Source organism: Wasmannia auropunctata, unplaced genomic scaffold (genome assembly GCF_000956235.1).
Source record: "Wasmannia auropunctata unplaced genomic scaffold, wasmannia.A_1.0 LD336069.1, whole genome shotgun sequence".
Classification (NCBI taxonomy): Eukaryota; Metazoa; Arthropoda; class Insecta; order Hymenoptera; family Formicidae; genus Wasmannia; species Wasmannia auropunctata.
In genome coordinates this window covers 3,223,289-3,234,773 of record NW_012026821.1, presented here as the reverse complement: position 1 = coordinate 3,234,773, position 11,485 = coordinate 3,223,289, and the positions used below count along the sequence as shown (strand labels likewise).

Here is an 11,485-nt window from a genome sequence, read left to right as displayed (position 1 = left end):
CGACGCTCACTCGACGTGTTTGTCGTATCCATTATACTTAAAGTGTTATTTCCCGTGTAAACGTGGAAATATGCAAATTGAAGCGCGGCATTTAAAAGTTAAATATCTTTACGAGTTCCATTATTAAATTAATTTCGCACGGAGGATCAGTGTTTCGTGCTGAATTTAGTTTCGAAAAAAAAACAGCGCAGCGCGACGCGACGCAGCGTTTTGCAAATTTTGCGCGCCACTGTGAGTGTAACGGTCACGGTAAATTTGTCGAGACTTTTTTGTGTTTATAAAATCTTTTTATTGGAAGGAACAACAAATATACAGTATACACATCCGTGTTAATCCGCTAAATTGACAGATATCTGGATACTCCTCTTTCGCGATATTAAAACCGTTTTCGCAAAGTAAATTTCAGCCGGACACACACAATCGCTCGAAATCACAAACAGATGTTCATACTTGACGGCGAATACATTTCATTCGCCTTATCATATCTATGAAAACTATAAAAAGTGGCTGAAATACACGACGATAAACGTAAGACTGACCAAGACGTGGATGCTATCGGCAAAAGATTTGATGTACTCGCACGAGGTCGTTCGACATCATGGAGCGTAGTGGGTAACGCGGTAACATTCTGTCCCTTACGATCTCTCATCTGGGACTTATCGAGTGTCAGCACACCTCGAGATACACCCACTAGCTGTCAGTGGCAGACAAACCCCTCGGTCCGTATGCCCCCGAGGTTAAGGAAGGTTAATCGAATCAATATTGGCGTAAGGATCAGGGCTCGCTGGAAGGTCCATCGATGTTGAATAGGCTAGCTTCCGCCGGATAATAAACCGCTTTCGCATTTTATTTTCCTCTCTCTCGTTCATCCTGCACGATAGTTCTGGGATTAAAGAGGGAGCGCCGGGAAACTGCTTTAGGAAATTTCACGCACGTGAACACGCGTACTAATTCTCAGATCTGATCGAATATATAGGCGGGATTAATTAGTGCAATTATGGCACCGAGGTAAATTTAGAAGTCAATGACGCGTTAATTGTATATAATTGTACTCGTTGCGTATCGAATATATAACCGTAATCGCGATCTCTATAGTAACGGAATAATATACAGTCGCGTGATTTTTACGCGAATACAATCCGCGTAATTTTTCAGTGTCGTTATAACATATTGAATAAATATGTCGTTAGTACTCCTGTAATACTTTAATAAATGCTTCAGACTCATTATAATCGTGTAATTACCTTGATTGACCGCTTTGCTTTTTATTAATTTAGGACTTCATCGCGAATATGGCCAATATGGAATATAATACGCGCGGAGAGTGAAGCATGTTCCCGAAGCTCGTGAAGCCGGCATTTGCATGATAATGACTCGCGGAAATGGTATTAGCATTTACCGGAAGCAAGAGTTTACGGAAGATAATGCGAAAATTTAAACCGAAATTTTGCGCAATTTTTCTTCCGCGATAAATCCATTTCGTCGAATGTATAAAGATTAATTTTAAAGGGATTAAAAATATACAGAAAAACGCTTCGATTATTCTCACGTATATTCTCGTTTGTTTTTACGCGGCTCCAACGGGGCAATTATTCGTGTCCGTTCTTGGTATAAGCGTATGGACGTGGGAATGCAATATCGACGTAGGTACAAGAGGCGTCCTATAGAACTTCGCAACTGCGGAGGCAGATGACGAGGCAAAAAGTTTGATAATCGTCATTTTAATATTGATCCATATGTATAAGATATTTCAGTACACAACTCGACTACCGATCGAGCGAATATTGTCGCGAATGCGTTAATATCGGCTTGTTCATAGCTTTCTCGTGTGTGTGTAAAAAAAAAACGCGCGTGTGTACGTGCGCGCACGCGTGCTTGTGTATGTGTGTGCCCTTTTAATCTCTGCACGCCCTTATGCCCTGGGATTTTTGTCCGATCTCGCAGGCATCCATAAACTACATCATATGCGGAAAAAGTGGGTCGGTCATGCACACGTCGGGGAGGCGGAGGGCGAACGGGGGAGGGAGAGTTAAAATGGCACCGCCGATAATAACCTGTCCGCGACGCGAATGGGGTGTGTCCGGCTGATTTATATCGGAGTACATAATTCGCTTCCGGTTTTATGTCGACGGCCGGCCGTCCGTCCGTCCGTCCGGCTGACCGGCCGCGTGTGACGGACAAATGACTATGGCGGCAAAATGCCGCCACGCAGCGAAATACGCGCGTGGATCGGGCATACGGAATGGCCGTGGAGCATGCGATTCCGATCTTATTGATGAACGTGCGCGTCGGCGGCGTCCCGGATTTGATCGCCCCCGATATCTATTCGAGTCGCGATCATCCATTTTCTTCGCCAGGAGAAGAGGTGGAGGAGAAGAAGAAGGAGCTGCGTCTCTCCTCTCCTTCGGTTCTCCGTGACTTGGTTCGCTCGGTAGGAAATCTCTTCGCAACGCAAATGGTAGGTTTTCCCGTCGCGTCGGTCGTGACGAGTTCCTCGATTAATGGCGAATGGATAATTTTTTTTTTATTTTTTACCCGGATTAAAATATTAAAATCTAATATTTTTATAGTGAACGCAAACGTCACTTCTCTTTAGAAAACGCATATTATAAGATAATTATTTCTAGCGTCTTGTAAAAACTTTCAGAATTAAAGTTACTGAATTACTATATTAAGCGTCTAGTAATCCACATACGTCCAAACTTTTGAACGGAGAAAAAAAAATTGTCTTAGCTCTTCGGTAAAAAAGCTATTCAATTCTTTCGCGTTTGGCATAGAAACACACATGCAGCGTCGTAATTCTTCTTCGGGTCGTCGAAAAATAACTCGACTCCCGCCCGCCTTCGCGTTGGATTTGCATGCGTCGTGTACAAAGCGAGAAAGCTCCCGAAAAAAAGCATATCCTGTAGCTCTCTCTCTCTCTCTTTCTCTCTCTGCCACTGAAAAACGAGATAACGATGGTCGCGAGAGAAGCCCGTCATTTCCCGAACAAATATATATTACAATGCGGCGGGAGCCGCATGACCTATGGGTTCGTTCATTTTTCTATTATAAATATCGAAGGAGGGCGGTGTGTACCTATACATTCGTGTGCGCGCGGGTATAAAGAACGGGAAGTAAAATACCCTCGCCGGACCTGCATTCAGTCCGCGACTGTTCAGTTCAGACTTACCACTTGCAAACGTTCTCGCGAGCGTTACACTAATTAGATTGCGCCCTCTCAAAAGGTGCAGCAAGTAAGAGGCCGGGGGAGTCTTCTCGCTTAATTAAAGACCTTCGTTATTTGCCTCTTCCTCAGCGCCTTTTCCCTCCTCAGCGCGCGCGCGCGCGCGCCGCTGAGAGGAAACTCGCGGGAATTAACAATCGCCAAATTGTATTATCGGTCTCGCGTGTATACGTCGCGCGCCGCGGCTCTCGTCACGCGCGTACATCGCGCACCTTTCGGGTCATTCGCGGTCGAGCGGGCGAGGGCACGACGACGCGCGGGCACGTATGCAATTACAAACGCGCGCGTCGTCCATATTTTTCAAATATTCGATTTCGATTGTAACACGACAATGCTACTTTCGTCCCGGCCGGCGCGCTTTTTGTGCGCGACTCCAACCGTGTCCGCGCTCGACCGACCGGGCCGGACCGAACCGATTGCGGAAACGCGAACAATTTTTTTTCTCCACCGGAGAAGAGGAACGGGCGGGGAGAGGAGGGGAGAGATCGACTGACACGTACCGCACAAGGGGATGCAGGCGAAACGCGGGGGGCGCGCGCGGAGCGGCGTATCGAATTACGCCGTTTAACGGGTATCGATTCGCGAGCGCGAAGTCGCGAAAGCGCCGCGCGCTGCACTGGAGAGCGCCGCGCGCTGCACTGGAGAGCGCCGCGCGGGCCCGATCGCGTCGCTCGCCCCGGCTGCACACATTAGGGAATCCCTTTGATCGCGCCCACCGATATCCAAGCCGACGAACGTCACGTACGTAACGCGTTTGTGATATCAAATCGTGACTCCGCATCGAAATCGTCGCCGCTGCGGCGGGGCGCGGCGCCCGCGCCGAACTCAGCGCGGTTGATGCACCCGCGCGGCGCGCGGCGGAGGGTGGGAGGCAGGGGGAGGAGGCGGGGGTTGCATTATTTTAGTAAAGAGCGATTTTAACGGAGCAAAGTGGGGATTTATTACAGATTCGCGGACGTCTGCATTTTCTACTCCGGAAAAGTGTACTTAAAAACTCGCGATTAGCGATGCAAATAAGGGCAGGCGAAGGAAGATTGTGGGTAATCGCGTATGATTAAGCTCGGTCGCTGCCGCGAATAACTCCGGGGGAAGAATAGTACGTCATACCGATGTTACGAAAATACGCGCGGCGCAACTGCGTTGAATTTAAAGAAATACTAAACGAGATTGTATTTTGAAAAAAATTGTAAAATTAATTTCTGCATTTTATATATAAATACGCAAGTCCTTCGAATAATCGTTTTACCATACTCTTTTGGTAACGTTTGAATATTGAATATTTAATCCTATAAATAATCTTCGTGATTAATCCCCCGCGCGTTATTAAAAACGAATTACTCTAAAATCGTATCAGATCAAGAGATAAGCTTTCGTTGTCTGTTTGCGCAAACTGTATTCGCGGAAAAATCTCGAAGCTCTCGGTTGCCTATAGAACTGCGCGCGTTACCTCGATTGTCCAGGAAAAACACGGTCTGAAGATAATTAGAACGTTCAAAATAAATGAAAGCGGGAACGAAACATCTGTTCTCCCAGATAGAGAAATTTTTTAACCCGGTAACGTTAAAACTGCGAATATATAGTGAGGAGGTTTTTTTTCAAACGGTATAAAACGCTAAAACTGCAAGTGGCATCGGAACAATTCACTCTTACTGCTTCCGTCACCGCGTATTGCGTAAACAATACCGCCCGCGAAATGGAGGTCACCGCATTGCAAGCGCATGGAATTCCTGACGTCACCCCGCGATGCATCCCAGGTATTCCTGCAGCGGTCTATGTGGACATGTGTATAGGTCATAGGTTAAACTCGTCGAACGTCTTAGGGGATGAGGGATTGCCAGGCGGCTAGAGAATATTCATCGAGCGGCGAACGGATCACGTCGATCGGAAAGGAAGCGAGGGGGGAGGGGGGGGCAGGAGGGAGGTGCATTTCGAGGGAGGAACGATCCGCGCTCTACCCTCGATTATAATATGAGAGCACCGCTGTGTGTCGGGGAGGTCGTTAGTCTATATTTCCACGAAAATAAACGGCACGGAGAAATTATCGTCGGGTAACAGAGCTGCTTCTCTCACCTGAAATATTAATCTCGCGGCGAAAAGTGGAACGCGCGCGTCGCGCACCGGGGGGGAGTAGAGCTCGTCGTGGCCTGCACAAAGCGACGTCTTATGGATATCCGACGACGGTATCCATTTCCGTCGAGGGAAACGCTTTCGACACGCGTTCCCCCGCGACGTTTTTCCCCCGCCGGAAAAAAAATTTCCGACTAATATCGATAAGGGGATTACTGGTTATACTGGATTGAAATGCCGCATCATAAAAGTTTCGATTTTAGAAAATATTCTCTCGTTCGCAGATCCGTTTCGCGAAATACCATATTTGCCGATTCTCTTTCGAGATGTAACAAGTTTGTTTGAGAAATTGGTGTAACATTAAAGTGATTCATGAATTTAAAGCCGGATGTATCGTATAGGAACAATTTGTGATTTTAAATTCCACAATTAAGAAGAATCGCATCGAATTAAAGGAAAAATGGATATTAATATATAAAATTTAATATCTCCGGGAAATGTGAGCTGAAAATATACTTTTGTTTTTTAAACATGCACACTTTTAGACCTCCTGCATTTGCGATCGAAATGAAGTTATAAAAATGATTTCTCATTCTGGAGGAAAAGCTATACAGCTGGACTTTTTCCATTATACCTATTTTATCTATTCCAAAATCAATGAAGCTTGACATAATAAAAATTGCTGATGTAAAAACGACATTGCATTTACAACGTCCGAACATTTCGTTCCTCTCTCGATATGTACTCTCCGTGAAATTTGAGTGCTCATAGTAGCACGCGATGCATTATAGGTATACACATAACTGCATACATATATGCGCATTTATATTACAGAAGAAAACTTTATATTAATTTATAATTTGTTATTAAACAATTTAGCTTCTACATGATTATTAGTTTGCCCAGTAAAGGGCAAACGTAAATAAGTAATATTATAGATATTATTAATTAATGAATCGCCGCTTGCGTAATTAATCGCGCATCGGAAGGACGGAACGATCCTCGTATTGCCTAACAGCGTATACGCGCTGAATAAAACTGATTTGTATCTCGTAAACGCCGATGATGATGATGATGATGATGATAATAATACAGTTTTAGATGATTTCCGCGAGGCTGTTTCATCGGCTCTTTGATAGTCACTGAATATCCCCCTTTCGCATTTTCACGATTTAATGTTCATGGCGCTTAATATTATTTGGGCGAAAACCCAAGTAGTAATTACTGCAAAAATGTTGTTTTATTCGTTTGTTGCGAGTGATATTGCAAAGGGCTGAATGGTTAACGCGCGTGTCCATGTATAAACACGTGAAACGAAATTGGAGGGAAATGTGTAGAAAGGGGTGGAGGAGGAGGAGGAGAAGGAGGGGGAGGGGGAACGCACAGGTGAATATGCATTTTCGTTTAAATGCCATTTTGTTGCGGATATATATTTTCGGTGCGCGATCGTGCTCGTGGCGCGGAACCGAAAAGTTAACTTTATCAACGCAAATGGAGATATTCGGGTATGCGAAAAAAAAAGGGATATTGCTAAATCACATTTGTAAAGTTATGTCGTTACAAATGGGCACGGAAAACATTTGTCGATAACCGTCACTCCAATTGTATAATTCATACACATGTATTTACATCGTTAGCAGGGGAGCTCGAAAACGACAAATATGGGCGATGACAAGTGAATTAAACATAACAAATACAAATAAACAATTCGCGCAGAAGCTGGCACATTGCGTAACAGTTAACTTGTTAGTTGTTTCCCTTTTTTTTTCGTTCTTCTCTCTTCTTTTTTTACAACGGCCCGGTGTTGCTGCTTAATTCCTTCTGTGATGTGAATGAAAAACAAAGAGAGCGCTGTATTAAACGCCGATTTAACAATCTGCAAAATGATTTCGCTTGTTTATACCATTCTTTGATACGTGAATAATAAAACATTTAATCAGTCTTTCTTTTTTTAAATTTAAACTCGCTCGCGCACAATCGCCTTATTATGGCGTCCGTATATAGTCTCCAAATATTTCGGAAAATGAATATTAGTTCTGTGAATGAAAGCACACTCTCTCGCGCTTTTTGAAGAGAAATACGTTTGAATTGCATTATGATTTAATCATCTTTTTGTTGCAGCCGATTGAATCAAAAGTTTTTACATCAATCTCGGTCGTTTCGGAGAAATGATGTTGAAATAAATTAAACGACGAAGCATCACCCGCCCTAATAGCAGATCGAAGCAGCTCGATTTTGCCGTTTAATTTATCACGACGCCGCGATCTCGCGAGCGCTCGATATACTTACATTGAAAATCAAAGCGACGTCGTTTATACGGGGGCTACTGTTGTTTCGCGCGCGTGTTTGATGAAAAAGGATTAGATACGTATAACGTTTCAACGTTACGGGCAAATAACTTCCGGGAATGATGGACCGTGCTATCCCGACGCACATAAACCCCGGGTGCAGTTAGAGAACAGTCGGAGCCGTTCATTTGTCGTGCGTCTGCATCAAGTATCAGAACCGGCAGGCAGGCAGGCAGGGTTTCCACGTTCGGTGACGCGCGTTACAATTTGGCTTAATCCGCCGGCCCAGTAAATCAACGGTGGCTCGACATCGCAGGTTTACGGGCGTGCCTACGTGTCGACCTGATTCGCGTCTATCTAACGAACCTGCCGCACCGTGATCAGCGCAAACTCTGTGTCCGTGCCCATCTCGCTAAGAATTATACAGAGAACCGAAACGAAGAAAGAGATAGAGAGAGAGAGAGAGAAAGGACAAGGGGAGATTGGTGCAGGACAAAATTGCATCAAATCAGACTGGTTTGCAGAGCGTTGCAGAAGGAATTTTCGGAGTGACCTGAATTATGCGAAAAGAGGAATTAAGTGAGAGAAAAATTAATTAAATTATACAATTTTTTGTTATAAAAATTGCCACGGGCGTTAAATTAATATACTTAATTAGATCTCTTTCGGTTTGATACAATTCAATTAATTCGCGGATGGAACGTAGAGATATTTATTTTCGTCGTCATTCTGAAACTGACATCCGATACATCAGATGTCATAAGTTCCATTAGTAAAAAACCATTCGATCAATTAATTCGTAGATATTTACACGTGTCCGAACACAGAGACAATGAATTATGCTGTATACTAATTTCACGCTAATGATTTGATTTGAAACATTATATGTAAAATCCTCACATTACATACATGGAAACCTTGTATTATCAAATTGATAGTTTAAATTAATAATTTAATTGTAATGATTATATTCGCTAATTAATTCATCTACATAATATAACATTTTTTCTTTATCTTTATATCTATATCTTTATTTTTATTGTGTATTAAGTTTAAATTAAAATTTAATGTACAATAAATTAAATTTTTCCATATAATATTTTAATTATTAAAATACTAAAATAATATTATTTTTCTGTTAGTTTCACACAACGAATAGATCATTCATGCTTATTCAAAATATTCAATAATTTTATAAATGTTTTTTTCCATAGTAAAAAAAACAATGAAAAACTTGACACTAAAAATTGAGAAATTTCGGTTCGTCGAAATTAATTTTAAATAGCTTAATACAAATAAGCAAAAAATATAATAAGAATGAGAAATAAAAGTTTCAAAACGAGCGAGTTTATAAATAATTCTGGAAAATATTATTTATAAACTCGCACATTTTGAGATTTTCACTTCTGATCAGCTCGTAGTTCCTTGCACGTTAAAACTCCATTCCATTACTTTGAATTAAAAAGCACGCGAGCGTGGTGATTATTTAGAAGAATGCAAAACGACACGCAGTGTCTCGCTATTTCTATTCTTACAAAAGACATCCGGAGGTCAGTCGACCGGTGCAGCACACTCAGTGCAACGGGAGTATTGAGACCTTTTCTCTTCCCGATTCGAGAGAGTATTTTGGCCCTTTATGGGTAAGGGTCGATCGTAGTCGACGGCGATCGAGATTCGAGGGCATGCACCGACCGATGGCATGGCGAACCACCGGGCGTGAAACAAGTGCAGCGCACCGTCTGCGCGATAACGTGGCGTGCGTGTGTGTGTGTGTGTGTGCACAAGTGCAGCACACAGCACTGAAACTCCGGCACACACACGCACACACATGCACACAAGCCCGCAGAGTCCACCGCCCTCAAGACACCCTTGGTGCGGTAGAGCTCCGTCTACGGGGGCTGTAAATATTTATACCGGCGGAGCGTGAGAAAATTCTGAAGCGATGGTGTGTGTGCATTGCGAGAATGTTGCAGGTCGAGGGAAAAGGGGGGAATGGCTGAGGGAACGTTGGTAGAGAGCAGAAAGAAGTGGAAGAAGCGTGCGATACATCGTCTTGCGCGCGCGTCAGGGGTAGGAAAACCGAGAGAGAGAGAGAGAGAGAGAGAGAAAGAGAAAAAGAGAGAAAGAGAGAGCTGAACGCGAAACGGACGACTGCTTCTCCGAGGGTCTCGGACCTTGGCCTCCCCCGGGGACGATGAATGAGAGAAAAGGGGCCCCGGCGAAATTCGCGCTGCAATTTAGATGCGGACGCGCGCGCGGAAAAGCCGGAGGTGCGCGCCGCGCCGCAGCGGCGAAGCAACGGCGCGGCCCGGCGCGGCGCCGCGCGTCGCAGCTGCAAACGGCAAATGGCACGTCGAAAATTGACGAGGGTCATTACCGCGTCCTCGTCGCGAAGATTACACGGCGGTGCGCCTCCGCGACCTGCCTCGTTTCAAACATTAACTCGCACACGTATATATAACGCGAATGCTCTCTGTGCAGCAGCACACGGCGCGCCGAGCGCGCTCGATAAAAGCTCGGGAAAAACGCGAGCGGAAGCGTCCCGGATCATTGTGAGCGAACCTTGTTAAACAATAATAATCACGTGTGGTCCGCGAGAGAGCCGTGTTTTTCGCAAAACCGCAATCCTTTCTTCGACGCTCCCGTCGTGTAATCACGCGTTCCGAGAATGCGCGAGGAACGCGCATATCTCATTGTTAGCCTAAACGTCAGCGATCGCGCAGTTTATTCCCGAAAAGCAATAAAAGAACATATGAAAATTACACCGCAAATACGAAAAGTGCTACCTTCTATAAAACACTTATTTATTTATAAAAAAAAGAACAAAAAGAAATATTCTCATTTCATCTCTCGATTCTAAATAATATTTTAAAAGTATATTTTTGTTATAAATGACATTTACGATTTTTTACTTAAATAATAATAATAATTTTTTACGTAGAATATCTCTATAGAGATACAAAGAGTCCTTTTTTTGCCCACCCAATTTTCGACTGACATAATTCAGGCTATTCTCCGAAAAAATCGTGACTCGGCGATTAATTTTCGTCGACGCTGCCGTGTTACGGATTTTACCGTCACGCTACGCTGCCGCCGGCAGCCGGATTTGACCGGCTGGCATTGGATTACTCGGCATTCGCCTCGCGGGCTTTTAACAGGTGCGACGACGACGACGACGACGACGACGACGACGATGACGATGACGACGACGACGACGCCGGCGACGACAACGACGAAGCTCATTTGACGATTCCTTTTGAAGGCGCGACCACTTCCGCTCCTCGGCTCGGCGGTCCCCTTAAGTATTCAGAGGCAAGGATAGGGGGCCGCAGGGTGGGAGGTTAAAACCGAGCCGACGAGGAAGGTGGAAACTCGGAAAGGTGGCGATGGCGCGCCACGAGTATAAGAGATGCGTGTTCCGGTGCATGCCCCGTGTGGGACTCTCCCACGGGCCCGCGCAGAGCGGGCCCCTGAACTTGCCTTATATTATCCCGCCGTCGCTTATAAGACATCGCTCGCCTCCCTCTTATCGTACCGCGAATATCTTATGCCGGGGCCGGTGATAATTAGGAATTCGTGCTCCGCTAACTCCGACTCCGTATGTCGAACTGTGTCGCAGCTCGGGGTTCTCGCTCGGCGGAAGGCACTAACGAGCGCTCTCTATTGCAATCGGTGATGACGGACCGCGGCCTAATTGTTGGGAAGCCCGCGGGAGTATATACATATGTAGGTGAGCTTCATGTTTCCGCAATTATACATTAATTTTTCCGCAAGCGGATTCAATCTAGCGATAGACTTGTATCCTAAGGAAACCCCGTGATCTAGAAACCGATCACACAATTATCACGCGCGATTATAACAAATTTCTCGGGATTGTACCTTATATATATATATATATATATAT

The 11,485-nt window shown here is 44.6% G+C and overlaps 2 long non-coding RNA genes across 3 annotated transcripts; one reads left to right on the top strand and one right to left on the bottom strand.

The window, feature by feature from the left end:
- Positions 1 to 265: 265 nt before the first annotated feature.
- On the bottom strand, positions 266 to 1,335 carry LOC105450210. 2 transcript variants are annotated; one of them, XR_974437.1, is made up of 2 exons: positions 1,245 to 1,335; positions 266 to 870 (listed from the first exon to the last, which is right to left on the bottom strand). It is a non-coding gene; the product is annotated as an uncharacterized LOC105450210 (long non-coding RNA). The 2 variants fall into 2 exon arrangements; XR_974436.1 differs by lacking the exon at positions 1,245 to 1,335 and adding an exon at positions 935 to 1,082.
- Positions 1,112 to 1,531, top strand: LOC105450211. The gene is made up of 2 exons (XR_974438.1): positions 1,112 to 1,185; positions 1,278 to 1,531. It is a non-coding gene; the product is annotated as an uncharacterized LOC105450211 (long non-coding RNA).
- Positions 1,532 to 11,485: the final 9,954 nt, after the last annotated feature.